Genomic DNA, 16,250 nt, shown 5'->3' with positions numbered 1-16,250 from the left:
ACAGTAATAAAAATAATGTAAGCAACTAAAATTGGATGTTGGAAGAGGAGGGGTGGGTAAGAAGTGGAAATAGATTACTAACATTACTTAGAGTAAGAATTGTAATTACCTCTAAAGATATAGAGGTACATGTTCAAAATAATATGTATGTAATCAGTATCTATATTAATTGAAGCATTTTTTAAGACTAGTGAAAGTCTCAAAAGACTTAAGGGTCCATCAGTAGGGGATGAATTAAATGAGTTATGGTACATCATATGATGGTGGCTATTAAAAAGATTGCTGTTGCTCTACATATATAGTTTCCAAAAGAGATTAAATGATAAAAGCAGAATAGTGTAGCAGAAGAAAAAATATATGTATATACACTTGCATGGTATAGACTCTCAGGCAGGATAAATAAGACACAGAAACACATGATTTCCTCTTGACGCGTCAATGGCTGAGTGATGGGGGAGTGGTCCTTTCCACTCTATACTCTTTTTATGCCTTTCAGATTTTGTATATCAGGCACATAATACCTATTTTAAAGTATATACTGTTATTTATTTTGCAAGAAAAAAAATGAGTTAGAATCCTGTTTTTATCCTCCAGAGTTTCACACTTTTTAAGGTGAGACAGAAAAATAGATAACTCTAAAACAATGAAGCAAGTGCTATAAAATAGGAATGTGCAAGGTGCTTTGGGGAAACATAGGAGGTTTAATTCCTTCCAGAAAGGTTAGAGAAGCTGAGTCTTGAATGGAAAGAATGATTTAAGAGATATTTATAAAATGGAGCCAATCGATACTACTGAATGACTGATGAAGTGGAATGTGAGGCTGAGGAAGAAGTCCAAAATGATGCACTGGTTCTAGTTCCAGCCATTTGGTGGATTGCAGGCCATTCATTTTTAATTCAGCTGACATTTGTTACTACCTCTCTATGCTTGAAATACCATGTTGAGCCCTGGGGATTAGAAGTTAAATAAGAAATGATCCTTGCCCTCAAGGAAATGAAAGTCTAATAATGCAGTGTGGTAGATTGTAATGATGGCCTCAGTTATTAGATTGCAATCATGGCCTCAGTTATTTACCACTCCCTGTATTTATACCCTTTGCATGTGAGTCAGCAGCATGCTCCCACCATGGGCAAGGTGACCTGCCCTGTCCCTAAACACAGGGTCCAACCCTGTGACTTGCTTTGGCCAACAAGATGTTTGTGGATGTGAATAGGCAGAGGCTTGAAATTGGCATGTGCATTGGGGCTTGCTCTGTCTTGTGCCTCTGCCATTTTCATGAAGTAGGGATGGGACAAAGCCCTATATGAACTATCCAAGATGGACACACTCATTTCTGGTTGCTCTGACATTATTTTGAAAGGGGGGGGGGGAAGAAGTGTAAACATCACACACATTATCTGAAAATCTGCTCTAATCAATGGACTATTATATAGGTGAGAGAAGTCTAGGGCCTGCATCTGCTCCATAGAGTCAGTTCTATGCAATAACTTTTGCAAATTAGGAAAAGGCACCCCTTCTTTGGGGCAGAAGTAGCCCTGTGCCAGGCAGCAAGGCTTGACAAATGGAGCATGGGGCATCCCACTGACTTAGTGTGCTTGTTCAGTGGGCAACCTATTCTACTGCACATGGTAGCCCTGCCTAAATCCTGAGTAGGACATTCTTTAGTATCAGACACTCATGTGGGTGCCAGAAAGTAAGCCTTTTCATCAGTTAAGTGCTAGGGCATTTCTCAGCTAGAGTTTTATGAAGTCAGAAAAGGAGACTTCATTGAGGAAACACCTACAAAATACAAGAAGACTTTTTTTTAGGCTTTATAGAGTTTTTTAATTGTGCCAGTTTGAATGTATTATGTCCCCCAGAAAAAGCCATATTCTTTGATGCAGTCTTGTGGGGGCAGACGTATTGGTGTTGATTAGATTGGAATCCTTTGAGTGTTTCCATGGAGATGTGATTCAATCAACTGTGGACAAGACCTTTGATTGGATAAGTTCCATGGAGATGGTACCCCACCCATTCAGGGTGGGTCTGAATTAAATCACTGGAGCCATATAAAAAGCTGGCAAACAGAAGGAAATCAGAGCAACTGAGAGTGACATTTCGGAGAAGCTGCAACTTGCAGAGACATTTTGAAGACAGCTGTTGAAAGCAGAGATTTGCTGATGCTTTGGAGGTACTAGCCCAGAGTTTGCCCCAAGAAGCTGCAGCCTAGAGAGGAATGTCCTGGGAGAGAGCCATTTTGAAACCAGAACTCCAGAGTAGACGCCAGCCACCTATCTTCCCAACTAACATATGTTTTCCGGACGCCATTGGCCATCCTCCAGTGAAGGCACCCGATTGTTGATGTCTTACCTTGGATGCTTTATGGTCTTCAGACTGTAACTTTGTAACCAAATAAACCCCCTTTATAAAAGCCGATCCATTTCTGGTATTTTGCTTAATGGCAGCATTAGCAAACTGGAACATCAATATACAGCTGTTCAATTAGTCTTCTATTCTTTGTTCTGTGACTGGATTTTGTTGAACTAATGTGACTATAACTTCTGGAACTGAAGTTGGGCAGCTGGACATGCCAGCAAATCATGCAGCCTGTCTGAGGCTTAAAATACTCATCAATTAAATGAAGTGATTGGATAACCGGATCCCAAGTGACTTCCAGGTTGAAAATGTAAAAATCTATCATTTTTACCTTGGCCAAAATGAATCACAAAGACAAAATTGATGGAAGAAAGGAAGGTCAAAGAAATTTATTTTTGTGTGTGGGTGAAAATTTTGGGCTTCCTGAGGCATAGAGGAACAATAAATTGAACTGAGTTGTACTTTTGTTGTGATTCCAACCACCTGGAGTCAGTGAAGGAAAGAAAAGAACATTGAGTCTTGTTGAATGTGCAATTGATATTTATATTGTGAGTTAATGTGTTTTTCTAATCTTGTTGCAGTATAAAAGTGATGGTAGGAACAAAGCATTGTATTTACAAAACTGATTTGTTCACATTTATGGAATGGAGAGAAACATAAAACCATGCCATTTGGCCATGTGGTTGAGCAGCCTGATTAAATAGTGTATATATGTTCCATATGCTTTCATTTCATTTTATGTAATGTTGTCATAAACATCAGGTAAAGTAGAAACAGTGTACTCATCTTTAAATCATATCCCATAGGTTATGGTGATATCCAGGTTTGAGGCTTTTGAATTTTAACAGCATGTATTCCTCCCATTTCAAGGGAATGATTACAAATGTGTTGACATCAGCAAAACTAATTGTCCTTTGTTTTATTTTGGGAAAATCCTTTATTATTTTATCCAGAAATATATTATAATTTTATTTGTGCTTTTTGCATAAAACACTTAGGAATTCACTTTGCTGCGCCACAAAATTACCTTTATTTTCACAGAACAACCTATTAACACAAGTATTGAGTATTTAGTATACTAGATTGTGCTAGTAGCAGTGAATACACAAAGAAATGCTATGGTAGCCCTCAAGGACCTTCAAGAACACTTAAAAAAAAAACCAGCAAAGTTTTACCATCACAATAGATTAGATAAATAAATTTTGATGTATTCATATAATGAAATACAGTGTCCATGCAATGAAACCTCCAAAGCAATAAGAAAGGAATAAACTACAGATACAAGTTGCAATATGGATGAATCTCACCGACATAATGATGAACAAAAGAAGCCAGACACAAAAGAGTACATTTCTGCATAATTCAAGTTACATGAAGTTCAAAAACAGGGAGAGCAATTCAGTGGTGTAGAATAGTGGTTACCTCTGGTGATGCTTGTGTGTTTGAGGTGAGGTGGTATTGACTGGGAGCAAGCATGAGGGAACTTTCTGGGGTATGGAAATGTTCTCTTTCTTGATCTGGGTGGAGGTCATGTGGGTGTTCATATAAGTGGAAACTCCTGGAGCTGCCACTTAAGCTTTGTATGCTTTATTATACGTATCTTACAGCTCTATGATCACAATGCTTACTTATCATTATCATCATTAGCAGCACCCAATGTGTTTGAATCTCTTTGGTCTAACCATGTCCTAAGCTTGGCTCACACAGACAAAATTTTATTCTTAGCCAAGTAATTTGGAATGAAATTAAACTCTCTTCTCTGATTTTATCTTTCCTTCCACTCTCCTCTCTACCCCAGTCAGTAATTGATTTAATAGAATGTTTAGTGGGGTTTTTTTTGTTGTTGTTGTTTGTTTTTGTGGCTCCTGTTACATTTTATGTAAACACCATCCTTGGGTGATTTTCCTCATTGTCAATTTCTTTGGTCCTCAGTGTTTCTAACCATTTAGCTTAGTTACTCAGCACACAGTGGAGGAAGCCACAAGGCTAGGGAGGGGATACCCTGAGGCCGAGACAGCCCATGTCAGGCCTGTTGTACACTGCCCACTTTTCCAAGATATATGTTTCTAATTAAGGCAAACTGGACAAACGGGTCATGGTGATCTTTTCATTTACAAAGGACAGCACATAAAGAGCCAGGGGAAACTTTGATTAATGTATCACTTTAAATCAGGACAATGGATGCACTGCCCTTTCTCTAAGGATAGAATGTGGTCTTTTGCTAATACAGTTGTGGCTATTAACCTAAAGGTCTCCATTGTCCCTATTCTCCTTTTAGTTTAAACAACAACAACAACAACAAGTTAGACTTCATAAAAATTGAAGCAAGGCACTGGTTGTATTGAGTGCTTGCTTCCTTCTCACTTGTGTTGAATATTAATTCACATAGCAAGATGCTGCCCCGAACTGATAACTAGAACCTGCAGTCAAGCATAAAGAAGTGATCAGGACTGCAGAGTCTGGAGAAAACCTCCATAATTGGGCCCAGGCACCACCCTTGTGGCTTAATAAGAGTTGACAGAAACAGCTCCATTGCACCTGCCCCCTCGACTGTTTAGCTGGAGGGGTGGGCAATTTTCCTAATTTTCTCTGTGGTCCCAGTGGACACTGTGGACAGTTGCTGGAGTTTAACCTTCTTGTGGGTGTCCCACCCAAGAAGGGGCCTGCCTGGCAGGTGAGCCCCAGAAGTAAGATGCTCTGGGGTGGACCACCCCAAAGAGAACCATGGGACTTGGAAATAAAGGAAGAGAACAAGTGGATGGGAGGTCCAACAGGACTCTCCAAGGACCTCACATATGTCCTCCATGGTAGGGAGCTGGCGTGGGACACTGCCACAGAGAGCACCACTTACCTCCAACCAGAGAAGCAGCCACTGTCAACCATGAGAGGACCACAAAGGCTACAGGTCAAGGGGAGAGGCACTTGTCTCTTTCCCACTTCCTCCTTCTTGCCCAACATGCTGGAGGAACTAGGCCTTGAAGGGCAAGTGGCAGAAGGTAGGGGACAGAGGGGCAGGAGACAAAGTGTTTAAGAGTTAGCTCCTGTGCTACCAGCCTTCCACGTCAACGAGCAAGGGACCCATCTGGAGCCTGGAATGGGGATAGACAGAAGATTGGACTGAAATCGAGTCTGAATTTGAAGATTTAACCTGGTCTGAGTTTTAATATTGACAAGTTATAAAATCTACTCAAGTGGAACCACTGTTGTATCCTTTTAATAGGCTCCTTTTTTCCTGCTCTCACCCCTGCAGGCATTCTCAATGCCATCTCTTTATACCGTCAGTCAGATCGTGTCAAGACGCTACTCTACATTTCCAGTGGGTTCGTGTCACACTTAGGCTAAAGCCCAAAGTCCTTCCCAGGGTCTTACATGGTCTGCTCCTCTGCTGCCTCTGGGACCCCAGTTCTGCCTACTCTCTGCCTTGTTCTGTCACTCTGGCCTCCTTTCTGTTTCTGGAACATGCAGAGTACATTCCATCTCAGGGCTTTTGTTGTTCCCTCTGTCAGAAACACTGTTCCCCATATATTCCCATCTCTCCCTTCTCCACTCAAAGGTCACCTCCTTGGAGAGGCCGTCTCTCGCCCCTCTCTAAAATGGCAATCCTTCCACCCCAACCCAGGCAGTCTTTTCCTTTCCATCACAGTTCTTAGCACTACTTGATATTATTATATATTTTTAATATACTATTTTCTGTTTCCTCTGATAGTATCTAAGCTTCACAGGGGTAGTAACTTTGTCTTTGGTTTACTTCAGTATCCTAGGCAAAGAATCATACCCTGTACAAAAAAGGTTTTTAAAATCTGTTGAATGAATGAGCATCTAAGATGTCATCAAAGGGAGGGAAAGGGAGATTCAACAGAATTGAGTTAAACTTAATGTTTGGGAAAAGAATTAAAATGTTTAATGTTTCTACCCCACTGAGTTGATTCCTTAATAAACTCAGTATTACATTGAAGGTTAACAACAACAACAAAAAGATTGCTGTGATTTGACTTATCAACATGTACAATTAAAGATAGGCTTAATTTATAAAATTTCGATTGAATACTCGGGTAGGAGGGCTAGTTTTGTAGAAGTTGGTACACACAGTAGGTTGGAAAAAAAATTACCACTCTATTTTGCATCTCCTCCCATCAAAAAGTATACTTTATTTCTCAACTCTTTGAATGGGGACATGACCATGTGGCTTTCTTTGCCCAACGGGACATTAAGTAAATGGAGGCATAAGATGAATTTTTGAATTGACGTTTGCCCTCTCTTGGTGCTGGGAACCAGGAAGTCACCACATGCAGAAGCCACCACATGCAGAAGCCACACAAAGATCAACACCCTGTCATCTTGGTCATCCTGAGTGAGGCTCCAAGATCCACATGCTACAGCCGCATGAAATGGTCCAAGAGGAAGCAGCAGAAGAACCACCCAGCTGATCCCAGCCTAAATTGCTGGTTCACAGAATTGTGCGCTAATGAATAATTATTGTTTTAGGCCAGTAAGTTTGGGTGTGATTTGTTACACAGCAAAGGCTAACAAATACAGCATGTTTGGGTGTACTATGGGCTAAATTAAGTGCCATTGTTAAAAACTGTGAAGACACAGAAATGACAGCTTCTAACACATCTGTCTATGGGTGATACCTGGGTAGGGTGGTGGTGGGGAGAAAGGGGATACTGGAACATGCACAAGAAGTCCTGGAGAACAGGGTTAGAACCCAGCTATACTATTTATTGGCTGTGTGACTTCAGGCAAATTGCTTAGCCTTTCTGAACCTAGTTTTCTCATATATAAAATAGAAAACTGGCCTAAAATACTACCCTAACTTCTTGCTACTCAAAGTTTGATCTGAAGACCAGTAACCATCAGCATGATGCTGAAGCTCTTTGGAAATGCAGATTCTCAGGCCCTATCCCTAGACCTACTGAATCAGAATATGCACTCAAATAAGATCCCAGGGGGATTTGTGTACACACTGAAGTTTGAGAAGCTTGCCTTAACACTCTGGTGTCACTCAAGATCACATCTTGACGGCCCTTGAATAGTGCAGAGCCACCCAGCTTTCCCCTGGGCTCTTTCCTTTCTAGTCTTGTAGGGAAACTTTGTCTAGGATATTTTTTGTGGGCTTTCTCACAGGCAGGCAGGCAAGCTCAGCTGTTAAGGTGCTTTTATTAGGGCTCACTTAAAACTGCAGTTTAGCAGTTACCTAGGGAGTTATCACTGAGTACCCAGCCCCCTTCCAGTTAAAGATGCCCAGTTGGTAAACTTTTGATGATCACTACCCTCTTAGTCCTGCCTGGAAATGGCCAGCACGTGCCAAGGAAACAAGCCTGCTGCATCAATGCATCTACAACTCCTGTCTCTCTGAGCCTGAACTATTGTCTGAGCTCACAGTCCCCTTTCCCCAGGATACACAAGGCCGCCAAACCCCAGCTTTCCTTCAGCCTAGCCGGACCTGCTCGGGCGGCTGGGCATGCCCAGTTCAGCTCTGAGCGTGGCCCCAGTCCCCAGTGCGCAGGTGCCACGTCTCCGGGTTTTGGTGGCCGCCGGCGGGGAGGAGGAGGCGGAGTGGCTGAGGGCGGAGGGAGCCCGCCGGGGAGTCCTGGAGCAGCATGTTGCGAGGGTCCACACAAAGGGTGATGCCAGACGGAACAGTGTTTAGCGTCCGAGTGTGAGGGTGACTTGGAGTCACCTGGGGCCCGTTGTAGGGCGGGGGAGAGCCGGGAATTGGCCGGAGCAGCACCCAGCATCACAGGGATCAAAGTCTGGAGGGTTTGCGTTTCCGAGGTCGCACCTGCGGGGAAGTCTTTCTGGAACCACTTAATTTCTCCGTTCCTCAGTTTACTTCTGGGGTGGGGGGGGGGGAGAAATAATGACAATACTTGCTTGGAAAGATTGTTTTAAGGATTAAAAGAGCAAAAAGCGTTTAAAACAGTGCCTGATGCATTGTAAGCTCTTTGTGTGTTTATTAAACAAAACAAAAACAAATGAACAATCCCTCCCACCACCGCTAGTGGCTTTGGGGCACCAGCTCTCGCCAAGTCCTGACCCCCCAACACTCTGTAGCCCTATGCCCTCCCCATGGCCCACGGCGGGCTGCCGGTTTCCCACCCGGAGGTGGATGCCACTCACCTCCCCCGTTGAACCCCCTCCAGGGTTTGCGCCCTGTGCCACCCAGAGCGCATCCGACTCCCAGGCATGGGGCACGTGCCGCCGGGCAGGGACACGCGAGGGGCTCCCGGCGAGACCCTCGGGTAGTGCGCGGCCAGCCGCTTCCCCGGACGCCCCACCCACCTCCTCGCAGCGCTGCCCTCCACCCCTCTCCGCCGCCAGGCCCCCGGCCCGCGAGGCTGCACCCCCAGCCCGCCGCGCCCGCCCGGCGCCCCCTCCCCGCCCGCGGGCTCGCGGCAGCCAGGCGACGGGCCCGGCCCTTGCCCACCCCCAGCCCAGTCCGGGAGCGCCGCACTGGGCATGCTCCGTAGCCTGGGCAGGTTGGGGCCGCGAGGCGACAGCTCGGGCTCTGGAGCCGGGAGGCGAGAACGAGGAGGGAGACTCGGGGGCTGGGGAGGAGGCAGCGGCCGGGAACGGAGGGGCGGCGAGGTCCGGCGCCGGGGACGCGCAGAGCCCGGCCGGCAGGCGAGGAGGCGCTGCCCGCGTGTTCGCCGAGGAGGGACCGCGGAGACCCCAGCCCTCGGCCGAGGTGAGTACCGCGCGCCGGGAAGGCGGGGAGGCCGGGGGAGGGGGGGAGCGGGGGAAGGCGGGACTGGGGCGCGCGGGAGGGGGCTTGGTGGCCGGCTCTTTACGGGGGTGGTAGTGCTGCGAGCAGTAACTGAGCTGCACCGCAAACAAGATCGCACACCCGCGCGCACACACACACCCGCGCGCACACACTGGGTCTCCAGGCGGCGGCCGTGGCTACATCCCCGGCAGCAGCTCCAGGCAAAGTGACAGGTAGGAGAAGACATTTCGCGTCCTGCCCGAGGATGCTCCCGCCTGCCAGGGCCCGCGGAGCTTGTTTGGGTCCTTCGGGTGCGTCCCGGACGCGCGCCCTCGCACCCAAGTTCCCTGCCGGGGACCCAGTGCAGGTGCGGGGTGCGAGGCGCGAGGCGCCTTGTGCGCGCGAGAGGCAGGGGACCAGGTCGCCACCCCCCTTTCTCCTGTAATCATCGTCTACTGGGTTTCCTCAGACTGTGTCCAGACGTTTACCCGCTTCTGGGCTAGAAATAGCTCGGCTCGACGTGTATATGATTATTTTGGTTGGAAATAGTTGGCAGTGTGCAACGCATGTAAATGTGTGTGCGTGTGGATCTTTTTACCTCTTCTAGGGAAGTAATAGAAACGATTGACTATATCTACTTAAAATAACACCGATGGGCTCAGCATTTGTTGGGGGCAGTGTTCTGGCCTCCTAAAAGCATATAAATGAAGGAGACTAAAGGTTGCCTGCTTTTCAGCATTTACAAATTGCTTTTTTCTTAACTAATTAGACCGTGTTTCTGTAGTACATTACTTCTGACTGTAGGCTATATAGACAGTAGTGTATAGAAGTGTGGAAATACGGAGTTCTCTGATCTCCAAGTGTGTCTAAGTGCAACTTTATCCGTAATCGTGAAAATATCATAAAGTTACCATTTTCTGGAGAAAAATGCACATTTTCTATTATATTTCTGTAAATGTGCATGAATTTGAGAGATTCAGATTCTACTCTAACTTTTTTTTTTAACTCCTGTAGTGTTCTTAGCTATTGTTCTAAAGCACTTGTTTGAAATTTAATTCTGGCCAAAGCATTTAGGGTGGTCTCTAATATAAATTAAGTTATGGGCTATGAAGATACCTGTTTAATTCTTTTGAGTTGGCAATAATGTCATCCAAACATAGGCAGCTTTATAGCATTTTAAGCATCTTAAAATAGAATAGGATTTACCCTTCAAGGCAAAATTAGATCCATAAAGTAAATGTGGCCAGGAAAAGCAACTAATGACTTTAACTGTGCATCTGCAGGAGGTAAAGAAGGTGTCTGAGGAACTGTACTCTTCAGAATAGAAAAATGTGTGTGTGTGTGTGTGTGTGTGTGTAAAATTTTAACTTTACCCTTTTAGTTTTTTCAATATTCTTTGGTTTAAAAAATAATGTGGTTGAGCTGAGAACCTACTATACTGTATTAATCTAACTTCTATGGCCTAAGTTATAGAATCACACAGAAAAAAACAAAAATCTAGTTCAGCAGGCGCAAATGGTTAATCCCCTACTACACTGTTATATAATCTAGAGTGCTGCATTTTTCATAAGACAATCTTGCATATTTTTCAGCTGGTATATTGATCTATTATGATATCTTCTTCCTTTTGAAGTATAGAGGTTTAATAAATGATTGCCAACCAGGGAGAGCACCTGTTTTCATAGAAATTCATTTTTTAAATGGAATAGCATTTTTGATGACATTTTTATGTACATGAGACTTGCTGCCAGAACTAGTAACCCTTTGAATATAAAATATTATAACTTATCTACAGGCACCATGTATCAGATTACTGATTACTCTTCCCCCCAACTATATTATTACTCAGCCATCTCAACTTAGTTGTGATTCAGCTTTGATGAAACCATTACCCAGCTATGAATTAATCGCTGATGAAAATGCTATTCTGCAAGTAACTGTCAAAACAGAATTTCCAAGACTCCATTTGATCACTGGGTAGACATTTATATCTGTTGGGATAATTCTACTTTTATTTTACAAATGTGCACCCACACAAAAGAGCATTGTTCTAAAATACTCTTTTCTAAGTTTTATATTTGTGGGCTTGAAAATGTGAGTGATGTTAAACTATTTATATTCCCTGGATTCTTGAGGCAGTGTGTTTTTGCCTCATGAGGTAAGTGAATTATGGACGTTTAAAAAGTGTTAAGGATTACTAGAGAGGTTCTGCAGAAATGGATTTTTTAAATCTGTACCACCTCTTTGAAATATTTCGTCCCCAGCCAAGATTGGGCTAGTGCCTGTAGTGCTGCTACTTTGTCTTTCCCAAGTATATACCCAGCCGTCTTTAGATTAATGTCTACTGATGATTTTGGCAACATGGGGCAGTTATATTTGCCAAGCCAAATGAACATGGTATTTTCCTAGGATGCTACTAAATCCATTTTGGGGTTTGATTTATTAAGAATTGAAATGATGACTAAGTGCTTGCCTAGTATCCATCCCTTCCCCAAGTAAAATTGCGCTTTAGTACTGCTGTGTTGTTTTCCTTGAACCGTTATGAATAGTGATGACATTGGCATGCTAATTTGTGGAAGGATATGATATAAGTGATGTTAGCGTCTGGATTTTGTGACTGTATTTTCTTCCCAAGTTTTCAGATGTAGCCAGCAAACTCATATATCAGAATTAATGTACAACCTGTGTGGATTATTTTTTTTTAATGTGTTAGCCATCAGATGCCAAGTTTACTTGAATTTTTATAAATCTTATTTTGAGAATAAATTTTATCTTTTTGAATCAGAGCACTTAGGTAATATAGTCAAGGGAAAGAAAGATTATGCATTTCTCATCTTCTCCATAAATGTCATTAATAGTGAACTCAGATTTTTTTGGGAAACATAATCTTTGAAACTCAAAATTATATAGCTTATTTAGACTGAATTATCGCTGTTTATGACCACTTGTAAGATAAGGATGAAAGACCATGTTTATTAGCACTGACAACCCAGGTTTTTAATGAACTGTCTATCACACTGAATCCTGTAAAAACCAAGGACTTCTGCCTTTGTTGTTCAGAATGAGGTCAAGGACTAAAGGAGACAGTTTATAATGATCGCAGTGGGTATTTCTTGTCCAGTCTGAAGTTGCTAAAGTAGTTGTTTTTCACCTCATAATAGGAACTTGTCGGCCACATTAGTGCCTGTCCAAAAGACTCATCCACCTATAGAGAAATAAAAATAACGTTTCATTTTGGATGGCCTGCAGCAGGGGCTTTCTGTGGTTGTGCTGTTGGTGTTCAAATGTTAACTGTTTGTGATGAGACTCCTTAATTCTTAGTGTTGTCCATTCCGCATTTTCCTATTTTCCTGTCCTATTCAGGAAATATAGTAACCTTGCCTAGGTTTTCCATCCCTTAGTATTTGTTTTTCTGCTTAATAGTTTTTCTTTTGATCTAAGAATCCACCTTTAAAGTAGAAATGCTTACTCAAGTTGCTGTATTATTTAATCTAGTTATGCCTTAGCATGATATAAAGGTTGGGCATGTGTAGAAGCTGTGATTTTTTTAGCTAACCAAATATAAAAATGGGTTTACTTCACACCCAGTGGAATCAGACCCAGGTGAGAATGCATTACTGAGTGGTGAATGAGCAGTTTGCCTTGTCTTTGTCAGAATTAAGCCTGTGTTTTAAAAAATCTTTCCAGAATCACCTTTATTCACAAGGCCCATTTCATTTGATTGCAACCACCCCCAAATCCCACTTTCTTTTTTTTTTTTATCTTCATTTTATTGAGATATATTCATATACCACGCAGTCATACAAAACAAATCGTACTTTCGATTGTTCACAGTACCATTACATAGTTGTACATTCATCACTCAAATCAATCCCTGACACCTTCATTAGCACACACACAAGAATAACAAGAATAATAATTAGAGTGAAAAAGAGCAATTGAAGTAAAAAAGAACACTGGGTACCTTTGTCTGTTTGTTTCCTTCCCCTATTTTTCTACTCATCCATTCATAAACTAGACGAAGTGGAGTGTGGTCCTTATGGCTTTCCCAATCCCCTTGTCACCCCTCATAAGCTACATTTTTATACAACTGTCTTCGAGATTCATGGGTTCTGGGTTGTAGTTTGATAGTTTCAGGTATCCACCACCAGCTACCCCAATTCTTTAGAACCTAAAAAGGGTTGTCTAAAGTGTGCGTAAGAGTGCCCACCAGAGTGACCTCTCGGCTCCTTTTGGATTCTCTCTGCCACTGAAGCTTATTTCATTTCCTTTCACATCCCCCTTTTGGTCAAGAAGATGTTCTCCGTCCCACGATGCCAGGTCTACATTCCTCCCGGGAGTCATATTCCACGTTGCCAGGGAGATTCACTCCCCTGGGTGTCTGATCCCACGTAGGGGGGAGGGCAGTGCCAAATCCCACTTTCTTAGAGTCTGGCTAGAACCTCACACCTTTGGGTGCTTTTCATATGCCGAAGGTATAATCTAATTTCGTATGGGAGATGAAAGTAGCAGTGTCCCACCTTTTAGATTTCAGCTAGGAGATCGTTAAGTCCAAGAAAATGAATGACCAGAAGAGTTTATTTCCTCCTACACAAGCTCCATCTACTTTTTCTTTCCCTTTCTTTATAGAATCAAAATAGCTGGAAGGGACATGATCAGAAGAAGGTTTTTCTCTGAACACCTCTTTCACCTACTACTTACAAAACCTTCAATGAGAATATTGTAAACCATGTGACCCCGAGATAGTGTTATCTTATCTTTGACTGGGAGGCTCCTGCCCAGCTTCTCTGCCAGGATTCTTTGGTGTGCTGAGGGGTGGGGAGTTTCATCGCCAGCTACTGAACTACCCTTAGGCCCCCAGAATCATTGCTTCAAGAGATGGTGCCTTTCTTAAAGCATTCTCTTCCTCCTGAACGATTAAAGGATGTTTTGGCTCTCTGACATGAATGCATTGAAGTAGCCTTTTCCTTAGAAACAGAAGGAAAAAAGTAATTTGAAATCATTAATTTTAAGCAGCTCATCCGGAAAGAAGAGATCACAGACCTATAGTTCTACACTTGACCTCCCTCTCTCCCCGAGAATGGGCATTCTTCACCTAGAGTCCACTCCATGGAGGTCTGAGGATGCAATTTGGTGGTCCACGAATCTAGCTGGGAAACAAATTACATCTTTATTTTCACTCACTTCCGACAGATGATTATGACAGATATTAGAGGAATGGTTAGATGTTAGCATTTTACACTTCGATGAAGAAGCACAGAAATCACTATATCACAAATCACAAGTGTCTTTTAAAAAAAGCTATTTTGATACATGTGTTTCAGCATAATTGGTTTCCTTTGTAGTTTTATGTACTTATTATGCATTTAAAAATATTATGCTGAAATGGGCCCATAGGTTTCACCACGTTGCAAAAGGGGTCCAAGGCCCACATGAGGTAAGGAAAGTCTGCTCTAGACACTTCCTCAAGGCAGAACTGCACTGTGGGTTTCCCTTCAGCAATGCCAAGTGGCCCAGAAATTCGGGCATTGGCATCAGGCAGAACTGGGTTTGAATTCCAATCCTGACTGTCGTATGTTACCTATCTGACCCTGGGCATGGTAACCTCTCTGAGCCTTAGTTGCCCCATCTGTAAAATAAGAAGAATAACCCTGTAGGACAGAAGTACTGGCCAGTGCACTGTGAATGTGATGGATATTGTGTTACTGCCACCGCCGTGACTGCTTTATCCCTTCTGCAATTACTACCACTGGTGTTATTACTCACTTCTGCTCCACAGGGGCAAATGCCATTGACCTATCCACTCAGAGCAAGCTGCACCAATTCCTACAGAACTTAGAATAAAGGACACTTGCTCTCCCCCCCTGCAAGTACAGAAAGTTCCACGTACCCACAGGGCCAACCATGAAGGGTCAGCTCTTCCTCTGGACTTGCCTATCCCTCTGACTTTAGTTGGAGGTGGGGACCGAACATTAATTAACTCGGCCCAAACGGCCTCAAAATTCTGTGGCTCTGGGGTTTCAAAATATATCTCAGTGAGCCAGATGCTGTCTCTGGGGTACCTGTGTCTCCCAGGGAGGCCTTTTAAAAGTACTGTATCAAACCCTTTAGGCCTGGAATCCGAGAGGCGTCCGCTGGAAGAATTTAAGGATTTCCAGTATGTAGGGGGAGGGGTGGAGGTGTTGTCTCGCCTCCTGTTTGCCCACAGGGCTTCGGTGAGAACACTCAACTCCTCTAGTTTACATACAATAACAAAATGGACATTTGTTGAGCACTTAAAATGTGCATTCATTTAATCCTCCCAATAGCCACTTTTTGGTGGGTATTAATAGTATCTGCATTTTACATTTGGGGAAACTGAGGCTTGGGGCTCTTAAGGACTTACTCTAGGGAATTAAAGTTACAGTTGGGATTCAAACCCAGGGAGGCTGTCACCAGAATGCCAGCTTCTAACCACCGAAATATGTTACCTGCCAGGAAGTTACAGGCTGCGGAAAGATTTGTTGTAATAAAAAGTTCTGTGACAATTTTTTTTAAGTGACTGGGCTGAGCTCTGACAGCTAAGCTTCTGGCAACCCTGCTGTGAACATGGGATTGAAATAGGTCTTTGAGGTGAAAACCATGTGTCCTCATGCAATTCTAGGTGTTTCCATTTCCACAGTTACATATGCCAAGTCTGAGATAGCGAGGTTACTAAATGCTACTGTGGGGAAGGCTAAGGCATAATTTTAGTTTTCTGGAGGGCCAGCTTTTACCTGATGAGTATGTTTCAGTAAGGGTATTTGCATACTCTGATGCCTCCATGTCCAGATAACTAACTTGCCCAAATGCCCCAACTAGGTATCAGGGACCTTAGGGAGTGAGGGGGAGGCGGCTCGGGGCCATTGGGGAGCAGTTGCCCATCCACAGGGAGCTGCTGCCACTCAGGTACAGCAGATTTCTGTTGGGGGGCAAGAGACTCAGGGCTCCCTGTGCCTCTACATTTTCAGGACAAGCGTGGAATCCAGATTTATTTTAAACATGAAATCTCCTCATTTTAATATTTGGGAAAATGAAATTAAACATGTCAGCCCACGGGGTGGCCAAACAAACACGTTTGTGGAACAAATTTGGCCCATGAGCTCTCCTTCTGAGACGTCCATCAACTGTAAACTGCTTGCAAATACTGTGGACTAGGAAGAGTCTT

General features: G+C 43.5%; 1 protein-coding gene across 4 annotated transcripts in view; it reads left to right on the top strand.

The window, feature by feature from the left end:
- The window catches only part of PLCB4 (phospholipase C beta 4), a 488,707-nt gene that overhangs the window by 76,715 nt on the left and 395,742 nt on the right, over positions 1-16,250 (top strand). For 2 of the 4 annotated variants that reach the window (XM_037811320.1, XM_037811319.1), the window contains exon 1: positions 8,638-9,046. The exons of 1 other annotated variant lie outside the window; for it this stretch is intronic. The gene's annotated coding sequence lies outside the window, so the exon portion shown is untranslated. Of the gene's footprint in view, positions 1-8,637; positions 9,047-9,245; positions 9,298-16,250 lie in introns of those variants that run through there. One more of the 4 variants, XM_037811321.1, reaches the window with a different exon arrangement.

The sequence above is a fragment of the Choloepus didactylus genome, chromosome 19 (assembly GCF_015220235.1).
Source record: "Choloepus didactylus isolate mChoDid1 chromosome 19, mChoDid1.pri, whole genome shotgun sequence".
In the NCBI taxonomy this organism is placed as follows: domain Eukaryota; kingdom Metazoa; phylum Chordata; class Mammalia; order Pilosa; family Megalonychidae; genus Choloepus; species Choloepus didactylus.
This window is presented reverse-complemented; position numbering and strand designations above follow the sequence as displayed.